At 41.6% G+C, this 20,908-nt stretch overlaps 1 protein-coding gene across 2 annotated transcripts in view; it reads left to right on the top strand.

Moving 5' to 3' along the window:
* Window positions 1-3,540: 3,540 nt before the first annotated feature.
* Window positions 3,541-20,908, top strand: part of LOC126267389 (constitutive coactivator of peroxisome proliferator-activated receptor gamma-like) — an 88,400-nt gene continuing 71,032 nt past the window's right edge. Inside the window, exon 1 of one of the 2 annotated variants that reach the window (XM_049972577.1) lies at window positions 3,541-3,753. The gene's annotated coding sequence lies outside the window, so the exon portion shown is untranslated. The remainder of the gene's footprint in view (window positions 3,754-20,908) is intronic. The other variant, XM_049972578.1, reaches the window with a different exon arrangement.

The raw sequence follows: 20,908 nt of genomic DNA, 5'->3' as shown, positions 1-20,908 counted from the left end.
GTTCAACCATAACCATCAGGTACATTGTCCGCACAGTCTAACGTATACGACACTCTCATTTCAGTGACTCATTTTGCTGAAACGCTAACATTTCATCTGCCAGTTCTTTCTCACATTGTGAAATTCCTTTCTGAAGAAATTACAACTTCAGCAACTATTATCGTAGATATAATGAAGTGTTTGCTTTGTTTATAGTTGCCATTGCTCTGCTTCGTGTCAACGCCACTGTAGCACAGTGTTGAGTTACTCGTCAGGTAAGCACGTCATCTACGCTCCACAACCTAGTGATGTTCCCTTGATGTCAGTAGCAGCCAATATTGTGTCTGTGTGGTACATAATATCTGGGCATAAAATGCTGTAAACATCATTGCCCTTTTGCGACCTCGCATTCACGGCATTCCTTGCAAGTCAACATGTGTCAGAAACCGTGAAGAAAACAGCTCGTTTCACCAATTTTTAACGAATGGCGCAGCTAATATCGTGCGCAGTCACAATTGCAGTAAGGAAGTTAATGAAGTGCTGTGCAGTTTTCAAAAATGCAAGGGCAAAAATTCTCTCTTTTTATAGGGTGACATAAAATTCTTCTTTGGCTGCTTGAATGTTCCACGATGCTACTCCAGGAGAGTATAAAAATGAATGTGCGCACCGGAAAATAATAAACGCTAAAATGATTATTTGGCCCTGTCTGACTACCCCCTGAAGTAGATCTTAGGATCTCTTAATGATCTTTTCTACATATAAATTACAATCTAAACATAAATGAATGATGAAGGCAACTAATACTACTAAATGATAAACGTTGTTCTTCAATATATTTTTATTATAAATTAAAATCAAAACTTTAAGTATAATTGACTGTATTTCCTAACTAAAATTATTAATCAATTGCCTAACTCTGCCCCTTATTATGACTGCGAGGTCCAATATTAGTAACGCGAAATGACTGACGTCATCTACGTACCAAACACTAGAAGGCACTGCTTTCAAAGATGATCTACGGTGGCGTGCAACCTCAGTAGAAATAAGCTAACATGATCACAGCTTAAACAGCTAAGAAGCCGAAGCAATTTGCGATATCACAGTTTGTACTACATCCAGTGAGTCGAAGTAATGGTTATCGTACTCGTCTGCGACGATGAAAGAACTCCAGCCACAAATAAACTCTTTCAAACACTAGCTCCTTTCTATTGAGATATGACAAGGACGGAGTTCAGATAACGTCTCAACGTAAGTAGAGGCAGAAGAAGTGCTCTCAATTACTGAATGCTGCTTACTCAGCGACGACTTCCAGCCCGGAGGTGAAGTCCAGAATCGTATAGGTTCGCAACAGTACAGTGCCTAACTGTTCTAACTATATACTCTCCTGAGAGCAAAGACAGCAAGTTCGTCTGTACCAACAAAAGCTGATACCGAGCAACCGTCACACACGGGCGCTCACAACAGAAGACCTCGTCTCTCCACCGCTGTCTTCCTAGCAAGGCTTAGCTCCCAAGGCTCGTAATTCCGAAAACGAATCATATTCGCGAAACCACGTAATATTCCCTCTCTCTACAGGTTCTTCCGAACGCTAATCAACCGTATTTTAGTCTTTAGTCGTCCAGCGTGGAAATTTCGCAAGGAAAACCCTATACTCGTACAATGGTACGCTTCTGAGTAAAAATCCTTGGAAATAACCCAGTCTGCGTGTTTTCTCAGGTGCCGCTTCTTCGTTCCTCTCACCTGCGTCCAACATTTGCAGAGTTCCCGGACATCCTTCCGGTCCTGCTGCAATAGCGGCCGGCCGTGACCCTACTGTGCTCCAGAGCTCAGGTGCCAAGACGCCGTCTAGCTACTTCCTGTTTTCAAGCAGGACCAACACCTGTGTGGCCCACCCAGAGCTTGAGTTCTGCCCTCCATTTCATCTCCACTGGCGTTCTAACTCCTACTAGTATAGGCAATCATTCATTACGTCGTTCTGTTAATAAAGACACTCTGTCACCTTTCATGCAATAAGCGAATGTCTGCCTCCTTTAAAAAATCACATATACGATGTACAATCTATCAAATGGTACCTAATTGAGGTTCTTGCAACGTGTGAAATTATATTCACCTTTCAATGTGTTAACTTGCCTAGCGTAGTATCTACCATATATTTCTAGACAGCCTACATAGGACCTACCACTTCTCTTCAACGCACGAGCAAACGACATCAGAATTTTTATGCAGCAACGCTTTCATGGCAACAATTTTAATTTAATGTGCTTAGTGATATTGGAAAAACATAATTAATATGATTTCTGTGTAATCTTTTAAAAATACAAAGGAACAAATACTTGAAACTTTGATAATACATGAACTATCCTTTCATTCCTTTATTCTGTTAATATTTGTTATTTACTGCCTGACATGTACTTCCTGATAACCTCAAAAGAAGTTACCACTTTTCTTGAATGGCAGGCTGGAAAGTCCAAGCAAATACGGCGTCGAAATTTTTATGAATAAATGTCTCTAAGTAAATAATATAAACTCTAAAGGAAATTGGTTATAGTGCAGCAAGAGGAAATCGTTCTTTTTGAGCATCCGTCCAATGTTCTCTCTGACTGTAATGTAATTTGCGTGTACAATCAGATTTTTTCGTATTGATAAAGTGGATCTTTGGCAGGACAACCTCTGTTTATCAATCTACAGATGTATACTGTATTTTGGAAAAATATCTATGTTCAAGTTGAAGATCAGACATTAACTTCAGCTGCTCTTTGTTTTTCATCGGTATATTTCAATAATCGTACCGCAGAGTTTTCATATCTCAATAGAAAGGTCATCGGTCACTGTTACGTTGCCAGTGTACTTCTTACAAACGCATCACTTGAAATAAAAAGTAGTGATGATCGATTAGCCACATCACTTCTTGTAATTCAGTACATTTTCATATCACAAATGAGTTCCGTGACAACTTTCGACAGCATTTGACAGCATCAAAATGACCTACACGTTATTAAAAAAGATTCCAACCGCTGCCAGAATCAAACCTATAATTTTGAGCTTACCAACACAATGCACTTGCCATTACGCTACAGTAGAATCAGTGACCACGCCCCTTTTAGAAATTTAGATAACTACAGAAAACGAATGTTGTGCATGCAGTCTTCAAACGTTTAAAATTGAAACAGTATACTATTTAATAGAAAAATAATTATAAATATTCATGCACTAATATAATTCCCCTATTTTGTCTACACTGATAATTAATACAGCTTCATAACTGAAAGAAGAAGCACGAACAAGCTTCGAGCGACAAAGCAGCCAACATTATCTTGTGGAACTGCAGACTAGGTTCAGGTTCGTAAAAACACGCGCAAAGATTTGAGTCAATCATGACTGTTACATGTCATAGTTAGGTTTGTGAATCAATAATAATATTTTTAATATTTCATTTCAAATTATGCTTTTGTAAGAGTTCACTATCAACTTATTTTTGCGCGCAGAAAATGTGTTACAGAAGCAACTTCTACTGTGTGCTGTATGTTGGCGGCGTTGGCAGCGCGCAGTGCACGCAAGGTCATATCGGATGACGTGAGTGCATGGATGTGCAGCGCAGAAGCCTGCGTAGTGTTTACAAATGTGTCGGAGTGGTGGGTTGTCCGAATATTTCTGTGTGCAGTGTTGGTTACAACTAGTATTTATGAAGACGAACAGAAGTGGCACAAAGCACAAGAGCATAGAACCAACGCATTGAAGCATTTATTCCCGCATTCCAGTTCACATCAACCACAGGTAAAATTAAACTGAAAAAAGACGAATATATGCGAAATTGAACATATGCATTAATTCATTTACGTTAAGTGTTTTCTTGAAGAAATATTCTTTGTGTGTATAATTAATTTCTGTTATTCAGTAATCCCAGTGTTCGATATTAAATAGGTAATAGGTGACAGAGGAGGCTTTTATTTATTTGGACAGAAACGCAGACTGCGTTTATTTCTACCGAGCAATTGAGTGCTCCGTCTTTGGACTCTTCTTTGTCACCATGCAGAACTGTACGTGTGAAGTGCCTTAGAGATAGTAAACTGTTAAGTCATATTGGTACATTCGTAGCTTTTAGTAACTGACAAGGTTATACGCATGATGCCGTGTATTAAGGTACTGTACCATGACTACAGATGTGTTTTGTAGTTTGTATATATATTTCATCTTCGAAGAAGTGGAATTCACATGATTTGCCCTTGAACCTGACATTTCCATGTATTGATCACGCCTCAGGATGTGCTTTAGCTGCTGCTTTTTGAAACCACTACAGAAATGGTTGAATATCGAGTTGCCAAATTCGTGTTTTTCTTTTTCACGTAATTACATAATTTATTCTTAGAATACGTGTAGGAAGCTGAATAATATGGCAGTGAAACTGCAGTAAAGTTGCATGAACACTTCACGCCAAAATTGCTTTCATTTTTGCTTAATATCTGTTTTCGTTCCCAACAAACTAGAATGAGTATTTATTAATTTATTCATTTATTTTTATTTATTTATCCTTCGACCGTGCAGCACAATAGCGTCGGGCACATCACACATATTACAGGAATCCAAATTCACCATCGCAACACGAAAGAGATCCACTGCAGATCTACGCGTTCTGTGCCGCAAGATAGGATTAAGCAAAGGTTGATCTTGGCCATGGTCTTACGATTGGAACCATGGCTGTATCCACTTAACGACTAGTGAAAAAAATGTATAAAATCCATATCAGGATGACTGGACAAGGTACGAATCCCTCTCCTCCCGACTGTCAGTACAGTGAATTAATCCTGGCTCAGCGCACGCAAAAGAATTAGCCGTTGGTTTAAGCAATTTAAACAGACTGAAAGTGTGTGCAAAGAAAAATACCACAGGCCGATCCCGTGTGTCAGAGGATGATGTCCGACGGATTCAAGAAAGCTTTTTGCGCAGTGACAGTAAGTCTACCACCCCCCCCCCTTTTTTCCTATTACCCCTCCCTCCATCGCCTCCCCCCTTTTTTCTCCTCCTCTCCTCCCCCCTTTTTTCTTTTCCTCTCCTCCCCCCCTTTCCCTTTTTCCCCGGCATCGGTCCTGGTCTCCCCCCCCCCCCCCCTCATCTGTCGCCATGTCGCCTCTACACTCTACATTGCTGTTTTACGTGAGTGTTCAGTGTTGTGCGTCCCCTTTCAGTGTTGCGAACAGCCACCATACTGTCGCTATTGGTGTTTTTATCTCATGCGAACAGAAACCAAACTGTCGCCGTGATTTTTAATTGTTCATGTCTCATTCCTGTGTCCGCACCGTCAACGCCGTGTTTTTGTATTTTCAGATCCGCAACTTTCCACCATTTTACTGTTATTAACAAAGTCATCGTTGTGTCGCCTTTTTATGTTGTTTCGTTTCTCTCCCCATTGTTTGTTTAACTTTTTTCTCGGCTGTAGAGCAGCGTATTAAACTGCTGTCAGCCCGCCCCTCCCCAGGTAGGGGGAAATCGAAAATCAATTTAAAAAAATAGTATTCCAATAGAGCCAGTCAAGAGTTTGGAATACCCCAACCCACTATGTGGAACGTTCTGAGATGGCGTTTTCTGTACAAGTGCTACCATTGCAACCTGTGCAGGTTCTCAATCCCAATGACAAAGAGAAGCATCTCTTATTTTGTAGTTATTGTGCTAGCAAAGATGTAGGATGATACGTTTCTACTGATGAACCGACATTTCACCTTAGTGGAAATGTCAACAGACATAGTGTTCGCATAAGGGGTTTGGAAAATTCACGTTCACTATTGCACCACACCGTATCCAGTACAAAGGTTTATGGGCCATTTTTCTTTTAGGAATGAACTGTAATGGGAGTCGCGTAGCAGAACATGTTGGAACAATGGCTGTTCCCTAAAGTTATGGAAGATTCCCAGGACTTCATTTCCCAACAGGATGGAGCCCCAACCCATTGGCACCGTGATGTATGAGGCTTTTTAAATGACTTCCTTCCCCAGAAGTGGATCGGTCGCAGTGGACTTGAGGACTTGGCTCTGCACTTCTGGCCACCGAGATCTCCTGATCTCACACCCTGCGACTATTTCTTATGGGCTTATGTGTAGGAAGCTGTTTACGTTCCGACTCCACCAACCACACGGAACGATCTGCCGAACCGGATCACTGCGGCCGTGCAATCTGTATCAGTGGATACGCTTTCGCGTGTGTTAAGAGTTTGGCCACCGCCTCGATGTTTGCCGTGCAGTCAGTAGTGGCCACATTGAACAATTATAGCATTTATCACATTTCGCATTATTAAATAATTATTAAAACTAATTAATTACAAATTACTAAATTTATGAAATTTATATCAAACATTATGAAAAAACTTCGAAATTTCCTCTTTTCATTGGTACAAAGCTTGTTCATTTTGGATTTGTGCTTGAATAAATACGTAGTTTGAAAATGGGTCCATCATCTAGAATAACACTGTACATTTGGCAAGCTGTTTGCCGATGAGCTAGAAATCTTGCTTGATGGAACATACAAAAAATTCCGATGTCTTCGAACCTATGCCAAATTCGAGGCAAAAAAGTTGGATAGGAAAATTTGAATCGCAGGTCGATCTTCATTTTCATTTGTAGACATGAGTATCGTGCTATCTCGAGAGGTAGCTGTAGCAGGAACTGATAGTGTAAACAATGGTATATGCTGCTTAAGAAAAGTAAAATAAAGATCGTAATTTAGTCAAACCTCCGTTAGTAAAATCTTGAAGTCCTTCAATGAAAGCGCTGCATACTTCTGGTATCAAGAAGCTTATTGATGAATAGTGAACTTTATAGAGGTAGGCCTACATTAAACTTCTGTATGAATGACCAGTAGCTAAGAACCAAAGAGTAACAGACGTGTTGTAACTGGTTTACTCTCTCTCTCTCTCTCTCTCTCTCTCTCTCCCTCTCCCTCTCTTATATATGGTTGAACGCATCCACAAAGCGTGGGAGTGTCCGAGCTGTTCTAGGTGCTACTGTCTGGAACCGCGTGACCAATACGGTCATAGGTTAGAATCCTGCCTCGGGCATGGATATGTGTGATGTCCTTAGGTTAGTTAGGTTTAAGTAGTTCTAAGTTCTAGGGGACTGATGACCTCAGCAGTTACGTCCCATGTTGCTCAGAGCCATTTGAACCACAAAGCGTGATATCTATTGTCCTTACAAACTACTTTCATTGTGTGGCATAGAACCATTCGTCCACTTTGTGGCGCACTATTGCCGGACAGTGTTGTCGGGTATGTTGTCGGGAAAACGTATTTTTATGGGCCATTTATGTATTCCATAATAATATCTTGATCTCTATGGGATCCGAACGTAAGAGTGGTGAAGATTTTACGTAGTTTCGCATTGAGAACCGACTCTGTAAGAATGTTTTTTGCCTAATACAGTCTTTCGTCAAGTGTCTATCAGTTACAAGTATTTCAGGATTTCTGTTCCTCCCTGTACAGCCAGCCATGTCTGTGACCGACGCCTACACTCGATGTGTCATATAACTTACTTCTCCCTGGCTGCTTCCCGCACACATGTGCAGTATTCTAGTATATGGCAAACGAATGTTTTGTAAGCAATTTCTTTCGTACACAAACTTAAGTTAAAGTACTGTTCCAACCGCGCCATTTCCTTTGCCTGTAGCTAAGCTAAGTAAGCTCGTGTTATTGCTCTACCTAATATCCTTCTGTCTTACTCCCACATGTATGCTTAAGTCGATTGACTCCTGATGTGACCAGGGCCACAATACGCGTAGACTCTGTATACTTCAGCCTGTGGATCTGCTCTACAATAAATAAATAAACTTTGTGTTAATACCATGGTGTGGCCCCCCGTATATTCGTCAAGTACGTAGAGGTAATCATTTTGTATGGTCTTGTTCGGCTGAATGTTTTTCAGTAGACCGCTGATATTTATTAAGTCAACATACATCTCTCAAACACCACACTTCGTCGCTTCGAGTACCCTGTCAAACGCGTCGCGGAATCACTTCAAACTATTCTTAACACATTCGTCGGCTGCACGCAGTAAGCGAAGACAGTACTGTTTTCAACGTCCAAACTGTCACGACCTGGAACCCACAATGGAAATTAAAAAAAAAAAGTTTTATGTGCAGCATTTAGCTACACCTTCCAGCTACTGCTCTACATAGTCGATGCTCCGACTTTGACATTTCTCAAAGCTTGGTGCCAACTTCCTAAGTACCTTCGTCATAGAAGGCAGCCAATTCCTTTCCTTGGTCTGCAATTCGTTGTCTGTGCCAAAATTCCCTCCTCGTATCCCTCGGTTCGTGTGAGTGAAGAGATGAAAATCAGAGTGAGCAATGTCGCGGGTGTAAGATGTGCAATGGAATACTTCCTAGCGAAAACGCTGCAGGAGCGTCTTTATTACACTTGCAGTATGCCGTCGAGTGATTGTTATGAAGAAATACGCGTGACAGCTGATTATAAGGGCTCCATGAATCAGGCAAAAGTCCTCAGCAGGACTTCACACTTGGCGGGAGATTTTATTTTCTATGAATCTTGACCTGTTTACTGTGCCCTCACAGCTGCAAAGTACGACGGGACGTGGTAGACGTTCAAATGGTTCAAATGGCTCTGAGCACTATGGGACTTAACTTCTGAGGTCATCAGTCCCCTAGAACTTAGAACTACTTAAACCTAACTAACCTAAGGACATCACACACATCCATGCCCGAGACAGGATTCGAACCTGCGTCCGTAGGGGTCGCTCGGCTCCAGACTGAAGTGCCTAGAACCGCTCGTCCACAACGGCCGGCTAGGTTAAGGTAAGTTAAATGTAAATGCGGTACTGTTTTCAAACACTGGATCTAGTATGAAGAGAATTCCTAAAGAATCTATGACTTCATATGATAGAATGTCACGTCCAGCGCAAAGTAGAGTTCTCCAGTATATTGCCAAGAGCTCTTCAAATGAGGCTGTAAAGAAAAAAAAACACATTACAATGAGGCAGCCCCTAAAAATGTAATCACGAAGAAGGTGCGTGATATGCCCTGCACAGGAAAACTAAGCATCGGTGCCATACCTGCAGTAAAATTCTATGCCTACAACACTTTGTTCCAACGAGCAGACACTGAATGAACATCGTTTGCTCCAAATATTACATGAAAGTACACTTTAAAATTAAATTCTAAATATTTCTCTATTTTTTACAATGTGAACATTACGATCAGAAACTACAAAACTCTTCAGAACAGTAAGACAAAATGCTCCTACGGAAAAATCTAAACTTTCTGCAATTGATGTGTGTTGTCAGTATTCATTAACAATGTTTTCCCCAATATTCGCAACAAAACAAATAGTTTTGTTTTCGAATAAAATATTTTATATGTCGTTATTCCATCACTATAATACTGTAAAATTAGTTGCCCACAGTAACGAAAGTTTGTTCTGTTAAGGGGCCATGGAAAGTGTACATACCATCAGAGCCTGACGTCCAGTTGTACCTCGTAGTTGTATAAAGACTGCTACGTTTCAGCTCGTGAGACGACTGCGGTTGTCACTTGTGAAGTTCAAACACGTTGCTTTATTTCTGCAGTACAGTGTATGCTCTCGTGACTGCTACACGTATATTGATGGATAAGACACGTAGCGAGTCAGTTTCTACAATTGTTCAGCATCATCAAGAAAATTTCAGAGGTTGTGTAATGGCAACCCATAACTCACAAAGCACCTGTGGGAAGAACACTTACCACCATAGTTTGAGGACCTAAATCGCGAAAATTAAATTATAATAAATTACATGTAGACAGTTGGTCACAATTCTAGTATGATACAGAAATTAACTTCATTGTGCCACTATAAAAATGTTCCGGTGAAAGGGTTAACGAATGGTTTACAGAATTTTGGCTCCTTGAAGTGAGTTACATTTGGCGCAATTCGATATCCAGCAAACCCCCATTTCATCCAAACCAACACCCACAAACGGCTTTACTGCCTGTCGCTGGATGCGGGTTCTTGAACTCGTTATATGAGAGAAATCCATTTTCAGAAAACTTTTCATCACTCAACAAGATACTGCAGAAAAAATAAAAAGTTCTTATGATCCAAGGCTTCTGAAAGATAGCTTACTTACTTGTGACAGTCACACGCTTTCATTTGCGTCGAGTATTTCAAAACAGAAACGTTTAAAAAAGTATATATTTTCATAAAGTATTTTTTCCATAGTAATAATACTGCCAATTCTGTTATACTCAAGAGATGTTAATAAGTCGTGTTGAATAGTGTAGTAATTTCCATAATGTTCAATTTTTAATCTCATCAATTCATTAAAATGTAAATGTTGTAGCAAAAACATTATATTAATTAAATACTAAACCTTCAAGCTTTTTTAATTTGAAAACTGCTGTATCCTGCACCAAAAGTTCAGCCCAGGAGTCTATAAATACGGTACTGGATGTGACTCATTGAGGCCATAGTAAAACGTTACAACAATTCGTGAAGTATACTGCGTAACAAACAAATGTGTGCTCTTATAGATAGATGCCATTCTTGTCAGATGACTAAAAATGGAGAGGTGGGATTGGTACATAGTGTTACAGTCTCTGTAGACCAACATGGTTCCTACTGCCTGCTAGCAGGAAATCCAGCTTTGATGGTGGGCAATAGGCAGTAAGGGTTGAAAGACATGCTCATTAGGTTTTCATAAAATTTTCACATGAAGTGTTTGTCATGGTTTAACTCTGTTTCACAATTGTTTCCTACTGCCATTATTGTGAAACCGGTGGGCAGTAAGACAATTTTACTGCTGACAGCGATATGAAACTGGTCACTGCGTAAGAAAACGTTGACTGGAGCCCGCGGAGGATACAGTGGCCTATGTGCAATGACCAGTTTACGTGTGCTAAGTGAGTTCATTCGTTTGTTGAGGAGGGGAGGCCGAAGTCATTAGCCCGCTTTCGGCCTGTGGGCGACACGCTGCGATGACCGAATCGATCACGCCTTGGACTCTTCCTTATACGATTATACAGAAACTATCCGGCAAAAAGACAATAAAAATCGTTTTTCCACTACTTATAGCTTTGAGTGTCAGCTTCATCATGACGGTGCCCATCATTTCGTTAATGGTGATAGTTACTGTTATATTTGCACTTTGCACTAAATTGGAAAAAGCTTGCAACGAATATGATTTTGCGTTTGGTGCATATTACAGAATATGTTGCTGAATATGAAATTTAGCTAACATATTGAATTTTTCTACAGACTTTGGTGGAGGTCACTGTCACCAACCTCGAGAAAATTGATCTGATGTAACGTACTCATTTGCGATTATGCGCACCAGCGATAAAGCCAAAATGAAATATCCGCAACCTCCCCCATATTTCATAAACGGTTTGAAATACCAAAATGAGATTTAGACAAATGACAACAAGCAAACACTATTTTGCCATATGTTTGTTATGCAAAACGTCGTTATCTTCCGCATTATGCCACAAACTACAGACATTTTGATGAAAGACGCAATTTGTAAGAGCCATCGACAGCTGGTGGAACCTTACTTTTCCTCCCTTCCTCCCTTAATAAAATTAATAGACCACTGTTTCAGAATTGTCTTGCAATTGCATCTGCATAAAATGTTTTTGATATGATCCTGGGGAAACACTTCTATGTTTTGCCAAAAGAAGCTAACCTTAACATGGCGACAATAGAAATGTAGATGTTATTTAAAATTCGCCACTCATGACATTTGTCTGTAAGTTACAAATGGCTAACAAGCCAAGTGAAAATAAATAGCTGCCTTGGTTGCATTTTCGGTGAAATTCTTTTCAGATACTAAAGACAGCAGAGATGACACTAGATCTTTCTGGATGGTCACCATGCAAGAGTGGGTGTGGAGGGACTCCACGTAATATTGGCCAAAGATGTGAGTTTAGAGAGGCACTTCGACTTCCACTCAAGCTCTCAGCATTTCCCCAACTGCGCCTGCCCGTAGCCCTCACGGTTATCGCTCTCCCCATGCTTGCATTGCCGACTGCGCAATTTACGGCCACGTTATTTGTGCGCAGTATTTCCTTGCTGTAGGCTACAAATACGTCTCATTGCCTAAAGGTAAATGTCTGATGTTTCATGAAGCGAGGTAGGAAGTGCACTGATAGCATTTTGCACTCCGTCTTCAGGCCACAGGTGGCCCAGCGGGACCATCCGACCGCCGTGTCATCCTCAGGTGATGATGGGGTTAGGAGGGGCGTGTGGTCAGAACACCGCTCTCCCGGTCGTTATGATGGTTTTCCTTGACCGAAGCCGCTACTGGCCGGTCGAGTAGCTCCTCAATTGGCATCACGAGGCTGAGTGCATCTGGGAAAATAGTAACAGCGCATGGTGGTCCGGATGGTCACCCATCCAACTGCTGGCCACGCCTGACAGCGCTTAACTTTGATTATCTGGCGGGAACCGGTGTATCCACTGCGGCAAGTCCGTTGCCGATAGTATTGCGAGCAGAAAAATTTGTTTTTATGTAAAATCTGAAGGATTTTATTTGGATGGTTGGTAGAGGGAGATCTGCAATTAATGTTGTCCAATGTGAGCATTGAAAATATAGCATGAAGCTCCTGTTATATCACGGGGGATCTGGTTGGAAGTGTTCGGAGTCCTTTCAAGTGCTTGTCGGCGGCAGAGGTCCGCATTTCCGAGCACTCTAAACCGGCGGAGTTATGACAGTGCGCCAAATTGTAAGACGCGCTGCAGTAAGCTTACGTCACTTACCGGAACCGGTTAAGCTGTCACGCAATCTGTACTGGCAAGTACGTTTACGTACGCAGCTCTAGCGTGCAGTAGTGTTGAAGGTTATCGTGGAAATCCCACACAGTGACCATCAGTTTTTTTTCCGCTGCTGACCTTCCGTAATCACTTGCAGTGTACCGGAATAGCTGCGAGAGCTATATAAGTGATCAACTGCACGAAGCGTTGGTTATCGTCCTTATCTGAACGCGCAGGTGTTTGTTCAGGGTGACTTCGAGTATACTAATGAGTCCAAGTACTGTTCCATCTTCTTCTCTATGTACCCATCACCTCTGATTATTTACATATGTTGTACTCTTTCTCCACCGCCCATTCTCGCGTCAACGAAAATGCTTGGGATTCAAAGTTGGAGCACTAATGTCATTTGCTTTTGACACAACACAGAGCTAGGTTGCATTGGTGCCAATTACACTTGCTAACAACTTTTTTCTGTAACTGGCATGAAAACAGTTATTCTCAATGTTTTCGGGGGTGCTGATAGCGAAAACGTTAATGAAAATGCAAAATCAGCTTTCGCTTTGAAGTTAAGAAAACTTTACTTTATTGGATTTGTAAGTGCACGCGTGTATTTACCTTGGTGTTATCCCTCGGAGGAAGCTCTCTGAAGGCACAACAGCTTGACCTGCCGTTTGTAGTTTTCTGCAGCTGATTCCCTAATTAGTGTCCAACAATGATGGGCTAACATTGATGCATTCACTCTGCCTGGTACCTCACTTCCGCGTCCGAAATTTGCTGGTGGAAATGCCCTCCGTGCTCGGCGGTTGCAGCACCACAAAGGAGTCCAAGAGGGAACGTAAGAATTGTAACTTTAAGGATATGTTGCACCCTAGTCTGCTGTAGTAGTGCAGAAGATGTCCACAAGATCCTTATAGTTTTTCTGCCCTCTTTTTATCTAGAAAGTTTGTTGGCCGCTGAACAAAGGCTGCCAAGCTAACTTTCATCTGTCAGAAGGCTGTTCAAATGCTGATACCAGTAGGCGAAATTAAGAACAACCTTGTGAAACCTAAACGAGCAACAAAATCTGTTCATACGCGTGCAGCTAAATACACTAAACTCGGTGGAAACTTTTTTGAACTTTATTGTGGATGTATTGTAAAATTGTATGTACACTGTAAAACTTCCTTAACATTGAGCTTGGTTTTTCCGGTTTAATATTGATTCACGTGTCCCAAACTATTAATAAAAGCAGATTATCTGACATATGCATACAGTTTCAAGAATGGTTCAAATGGCTCTGAGCACTATGGGACTTAACATCTGTGGTCATCAGTCCCCTAGAACTTAGAACTTGTAACACCCCCACCCGTCACTTATCTGGTTTTGGCGTGTGTTCACCCCAGCTAATTGACTAACAGATCAACAAAGAGTGCAAAACTGCTGCAATATCGGATATCGCAAAGAAAGTAATAAGGCCCTGTGACTCCTGATTGAACTTCAGTGGCACTGTTGACATTAATTGATTCACAATTGATCACTTTTAATTAAAAAGGGGTGCACATTGATGTTATATGCAGCTATCGAACACCAGATGCAAACGTTGAACATAAAATTAATTAAGAAAGTGACTTGGGATTTCAACTACTTGATTGAAACCAAATGCAGTCGATTATCACAAATTTATTTTAACTCACGACCTTAAATCATCACATTACATAACTCTCCTACCAGGCAGTGGTAATAAATTGCGTTTGCGCAGAGTAAAGTTCGATAACTCAAAAGTAATTCCTATCGACTGACCCAGGCGCAATGCAAAGTGCAAGAAGAATTCTACAGTACACGGCCCATGAAACCCTCGTGGAAACTTTGCCGACGTGATCCAACAAATTAATCAGTGGCCGGATCGGGCTCGATATCAGCGAATTCAGCGTGGCGGAGCGGTGTCGTTGTGCGGACGTCAGCCGACCTCGTGGTGCTGCAAGGCAGCTCCTAGCTATCTTGCTCAGTACATAGCTGAACCAAAACTTCCTATCTCCAAGCTCAATCGTTCCATTTGCTAAGTCCTAAACTGCTGAAATGCTCACTCTTTCTCAGGCAAGCTGAGTAAAGAACGGCACGTCCGCACTCTAAGCAAGATGGGAACGGAAGACCTCTAATGAGACTTCTGCCAGTCCGCTCTTTGCCTCGGTTTCCCCTCCAGCAAAATCACTTGCGCCAATGGCGGCGCAAGTCGCGTTAATTATGCATCGCTTCGCAGCGCCGACCAATGCCTTGGACTGGGAAGTGAACAAATTCCTACAAAATTTCCCTTCCTCTCAACTTCTTCTATCTAGCTCCCCCCAGGCCACGCATCAAGGTTAGCGTCTGCTCAGACACCAAGTTTTCCGGAATTCTGACTTCCAGGAGAGTACTTCAAATTCCTTGGTCCTACGTTCCCATCGGAGGCCGGCCTATTTCATGCTGTCGCTCTTCACCTGATTTACTTCAGGCTCTGCGGACCGTGAATTCAGCGTGAAGTTGCTATAGTCACGAACACGCATATTTTGACCTCTGTTGACCGCTCCACCATAGCTTGTGCGGCTTCGTCGCATGTTTCACAGAAAACAGGACGACGGTCATTTATCAACAGGCGTACAAGTTCTCCGTCTGTTTCCCAGTACACCAGCATGGAGTCGGGGTCAACAACCCACTCACTGTCACTCATCTTAAGGCGGCTGGAGGCCACGCACCGCTACCACTCTCTCAGAGCTTGAGCCACCCTAAGCTGCCTATTGTCACTTCCCTTAGCCGCTCCCCCGGCCGGCCACGCTCAACTCCAAATGTATCCCTAGGGTAAACTAGCGTCCAGTAAATCGACTCGTTTCAACAGTTTTCATTTCGTGTGAATTACTTTAAAACCATCACCTGACATTAATTATTCCACTAAGTCCATACTATACCCTCTGCAAGATGCATTGTGCCTTGTCAGTCATTATGTTCAGCCCTACTTTTCGCTCAACGTGAGTTAGGTGATCTTTAATGACTTCATGTAAGGGGCATAGTTCTTGCCATCTTACAAACTAATTAAACCTAACTAACCTAAGGACATCACACACATCCATGCCTGAGGCAGGATTCGAACCTTCGCCATAGCAGTCGCGTGGTTCCGGCTTGAGCACCTAGAACCGCTAGACCACCGCGGCCGCATACAGTTTGTTAATGTTATTACCATCATTTTTCCAAAATTAAATAATCTACGACTTCTGTTGAAAACTTTGTACAATTGTCTGGAATCTGAAAAACAACTTGGGTCAAGTAGTTAATAAATTAAAGATTTTACGAAATTACTCGTTTGCTTCTGTGGATGTTCTGGAAAACTACTGCAGATACACGTCTGGAACATGTTTTATTAGATTCATTAGATCAAGAACAACAAAATAAATGGAAATCGTTCTTTACTTTAAGCTCGTACAGTTTCGCTAAATTTCAGGCAAAATCTTTTATTTGCCGAAACTCCATAACTATACATTTTCGGACTTATGTTTGGATGAACTTTTTTCTTTGGTTTTACTTGTAGAATAACATATTAAAATCTTTGCATATCTTCGTGAATACCGTTCGCTTATTCGGGTACCCATGAAAATCACCTCTTTTATTTTAACCTCATGAAGACGTGGATATTTCTTGGGCAAATAAAGAAGTATTTCCCCAGTTTTTTACATGGTCTTAACGAAATTTTTCAGTAGAGTTAGTTTTATATGAAGAGCAGGGAGAATTATGTTCTTGGATTCGACAAGAACTTCGTGCATAACACTGTGAGATTCTGATTCCGGTGACTGAGACTCGTGCTAATTCTCCTTTTCATAATAAGCGCCTTCGCGCTGCTATCACAGAAGAACAGGAAGCAAGAGAATCTGGTGTAGCTGTGTTGTTGCCCAAGTAATATGTCTATGACTTTCAGATCTCTTGAAATCTGCCATTTAAACTTGTCTTAGTTCAATCGCAATAACAACTGTTTCATGTTTTCATATGTTTCTTTCATGTAAGGTGCATACCCAATCGGAAGCGATCGTAGCACCTTACCATTATTATACAGCACACACCTGAGATTACTTTGGAGGAGGCGATAACTAATCTCCACTGATCCGTTTACAAATGGTGTGTCACTAAGTATTGCCACCTAGAATAGCCCAGAAAGCATGATAGTAGCTGAAAATTTTGTCGGACAAATGAAGCATGGCACAACGTTCGTTTTTGTTGCTAGGTAGGGATGGCGTCAGAGATATGAAGGTCAACCTTTTTTTTCTTAATGGGATGATGTAGTTTGGTACTTATTTTCTGATAGATGCTATGGAGACGAATCCAATGATGTGTAACAGTAAGGTCTTTGAAGGTAAACGAAAGTCAAAAAGCGGCATGAATGTCCATTTACAGGAGGTGTTAGAAATGATGACCTTTGGTATCAGTGCAGTGCTGCAATATAGTTATCATGGATTGAGTTGCATTCCTTAGCACATCGGCACTTATCGAAGCATATGCTCTGACATTTCCCTCGCATACCTTCAGGTGTAGTTGGAACGTCTTTATAAACAATGTCTTTTACGCATCCCCACAAGAAAAAAACCAGAGGCGTCAAGTCTGGCGAAGAGCCGACCACGACACATCTCCTCCGCATCCAATCCAACCATTTGGGAACTGTCTCTGCTACTCATTTCTAGCAATCAGCGAAAAATGTGCCGTACACCCATAGTGTTGATACCATATTTCGTTTCTTCTTCCTAAAGGTATTTCTTCCTAGAAGAAACCTAATGTTTCTTGTACGAATGTGGTGTACTTCCTACCATTAAGATTTTCTTCGATGAACTAGGGGCCTTCAATTCTGTCCTCCAGAATCCCACACCATACATTCACCGACCACGGGATTTTGGTGAGCAACTTCATATACCCCACCTAGCAACAACAACCTCATATTATGACCCCAGTTGTCACTTGCAACTTTGGCCCACAAACTTTTCAGCTCCTGTCATACTTCCGGAGTTATTCTTGGTGGCAATAGTTAGTGCCCATAGCTGCAGTTAGTCCCTGTACATTACGACAAAAATACTAAATTCGTCTCATTTTCGAAAAATGGAAGGAATGGCATATGGCAGTTGCAGAACGCAGTCACGTTTACAGTTTTATCAAGACAGTTTCACTGTTGTAATCTTGTCGCCAACATTTCCGCTTTACCTTTTGGCAGTTCCACATCTCTCACTAGGTCATTAAGTTCACACTGTGTTGTTATGTGAATCTCTGTACAGTCGTCGTTACACACAAAATCAGGATACTCCAAAGAAATGTGATTTGAAGGTGCCAGTGCAGCATTAGTTTCACTACGGCACTCGTCACTATCACAGTCAGGTGGTATAGGAACAGTTAATGCGTCTCCGTGAGGCAATGGTCACATGGCCGGCGGTACGTAGGATATGTCAAGGAAGGCTACTACTTCTCGGAAATACCGTTTGTTAACGGAGTTGTCACACAAAAATAAGTGAATCAATAGTTTGACGGTTCTCGTCAGATCATGTGTGCAGCGAAGCCCGTGGCAGATGTTGTTGTGGTCTTCAATCCTGAGACTGGTTTGATGCAGCTCTCCATGCTACTCTATCCTGTGCAAGCTTCTTCATCTCCCAGTACCTACCGCAGCCTACATCCTTCTGTATCTGCTTAGCGTATTCATCTATTGGTCTCTCTCTACGATTTTTACCTTCCACGCTGCCCTCCAATACTAAATTGGTGATCCCTTGATGCCTCAGAACATGTCCTACCAACCGATCCCTTCTTCTAGTCAAGTTGTGCCACAAACTCCTCTTCTCCCCAATTCTATTCAATACCTCCTCATTAGTTATGTGGTCTACCCATCTAATCTTCAGCATTCTTCTGTAGCACAACATTTCGAAAGCTTCTATTCTCTTCTTGTCTAAACTATTTATAATCCATGTTTCACTTCCATACATGCCTACACTCCATACAAATACTTTCAGAAACGACTTCCTGACTCTTAAATCAATACTGGATGTTAACAAATTTATCTTCTTCAGAAACGCTTTCCTTGCCATTGCCAGTCTGCATTTTATATCCTCTCTAATTCGACCATCGTCAGTTATTTTGCTCCCCAAATAGAAAAACTCCTTTACTACTTTAAGTGTCTCATTTCCTAATCTAATTCCCACAGCATCACCCGATTTAAATCGACTACATTCTATTATCCTCGTTTTGATTTTGTTGATGTTCATCTTATACCCTCCTTTCAAGACACCGCCCATTCCGTTCAACTGCTCTTCCAAGTCGTCGACGAACCTCAAAGTTTTTATTTCTTCTCCATGGATTTTAATACCCACTCCGAACTTTTCTGTTGTTTCCTTTATTGCTTGTTCAATGTACAGATTGAATAGCATCGGGGAGAGGCTACTACCTTGTCTCACTCCCTTCCCAACCACTGCTTCCCTTTCATGTCCCTCGACCCTTATAACTGCCATCTGGTGTCTGTACAAATTGTAAATAGCCTTTCGCTCCCTGTGTTTTACCCCTGTCACTTTCAGAATTTGAAAGAGAGTATTTCAGTGAACATTGTCAAAAACTTTCTCTTAGTATACAAAGGCTACAAACGTAGGTTTGCCTGTCCTTGATCTTTCTTCTAAGATAAGTCGTAGGTTCAACATTGCCTCACGTGTTCCAACATTTCTACGGGATCCAAACTGATCTTCCCCGAGGTCGGCATCTACCAGTTTTTCCATTCGTCTGTAAAGAATTCGCTTTAGTATTTTGCAGCCGTGGCTTATTAAACTGATAGTTCGGTAATTTTCACATCTGTCAGCCCCTGCTTTCTTTGGGATTGGAATTATTATATTCTTCTTGAAGTCTGAGGGTCTTTCGCCTGTTTCATACATCTTGCTCACCAGACGGCAGAGTTTTGTCAGGACTGGCTCTCCCAAGGTTGTCAGTAGTTCTAATGGAATGTTGTCTATTCCCGGGGCCTTGTTTCGACTTAGGTCTTTCAGTGCTCTGTCAAACTCTTCATGCAGTATCATATCTCCCATTTCATCTTCATCTACATCCACTTCCATTTCCATAATATTGTCCTCAAGAACATCGCACCTGTATAGACCCTCTATATACTCGTTCCACCTTTCTGCTTTCCCTTCTTTGCTTAGAACTGGGTTTCCATCTGAGCTCTTGATATTCATACAAGTGGTTCTCTTTTCTCCAAAGGTCTCTTTAATTTTCCTGTAGACAGTATCTATCTTACGCCTCGTGAGATATCTTGGCAGATATTTTACGATTCAATTACGAGTGAAAACTCGAGACACGAGAGGTGCAACATACAAGGTCCCCGATTTCACAGCCGAAGTACACTCTGTACGCCTTTCTAATATTTGGCTTTATTGGCCTGCTTTGCAGTTTCAGTGCAGCCCGTCCGCAGACATTGCAATATTTATCAGCACGGATCGCTCATTTCCGAGACCTATTGAATCACAGGAATGCGAATGACCACACGCACTGGCTACACTTCAGTAAGACGCTCTTCCATCACACCAACAGAACACAGCTTGTAACAGACTGAAAATATGCTGAAATGAAGCGTGTTCCGCCACTTCCTTCCTCTTCCCTTCGCATTCGGTAACCCCACCCTTCCCTAATCAGAGCTTGTGCTCCGTCCCTAATGACCTCCTTGTCTCTCTGCACTGGAATGCACTAGACTAAGGGGGTTTCCTGCGAGGAATAAAGCATATATTGAACTGTGTATTGGTATTTTTTAATTGAATAATATTAGTATCTTCCCTGTGTAATTGGAATTTTCCCTAGGCAATTCTGAAAAGAGATAGATCGGTGATTGTCGCTGTAACTTCGAGTGTGCTTATCAGAAACATGAAATTATCACCTAGACCCTTACATCATTTAGATTTGGGAAAAAAAGGCGAAATTGTAGATACTTGAAAAAATTGGTCATTTTTGGACTCCTTTTTTTTTTTTGGTCGAAAAAAATACTAAATACCGGCATAAAGAAAATCAAGATTTTAAACATGGCTGAAATAGCAACTGTTGAAACTGTTCACGGTAAATGACAACAGCCAAACAGTTGCAGGATAAAGATTTATTAAAATTTGCCGCGCGGGATTAGCCGAACGGTCTAGGGGGGGCTGGTCCCGGCGGAGGTTCGAGTACTCCCTCGGGGATGTGTGTGTGTGTGTGTGTGTGTGTGTGTGTGTG

The sequence above is a fragment of the Schistocerca gregaria genome, chromosome 4, assembly GCF_023897955.1.
Source record: "Schistocerca gregaria isolate iqSchGreg1 chromosome 4, iqSchGreg1.2, whole genome shotgun sequence".
Classification (NCBI taxonomy): Eukaryota; Metazoa; Arthropoda; class Insecta; order Orthoptera; family Acrididae; genus Schistocerca; species Schistocerca gregaria.
The sequence above is the reverse complement of the archived record's forward strand: the minus strand, read 5'-3'. Positions and strand labels throughout refer to the sequence as shown.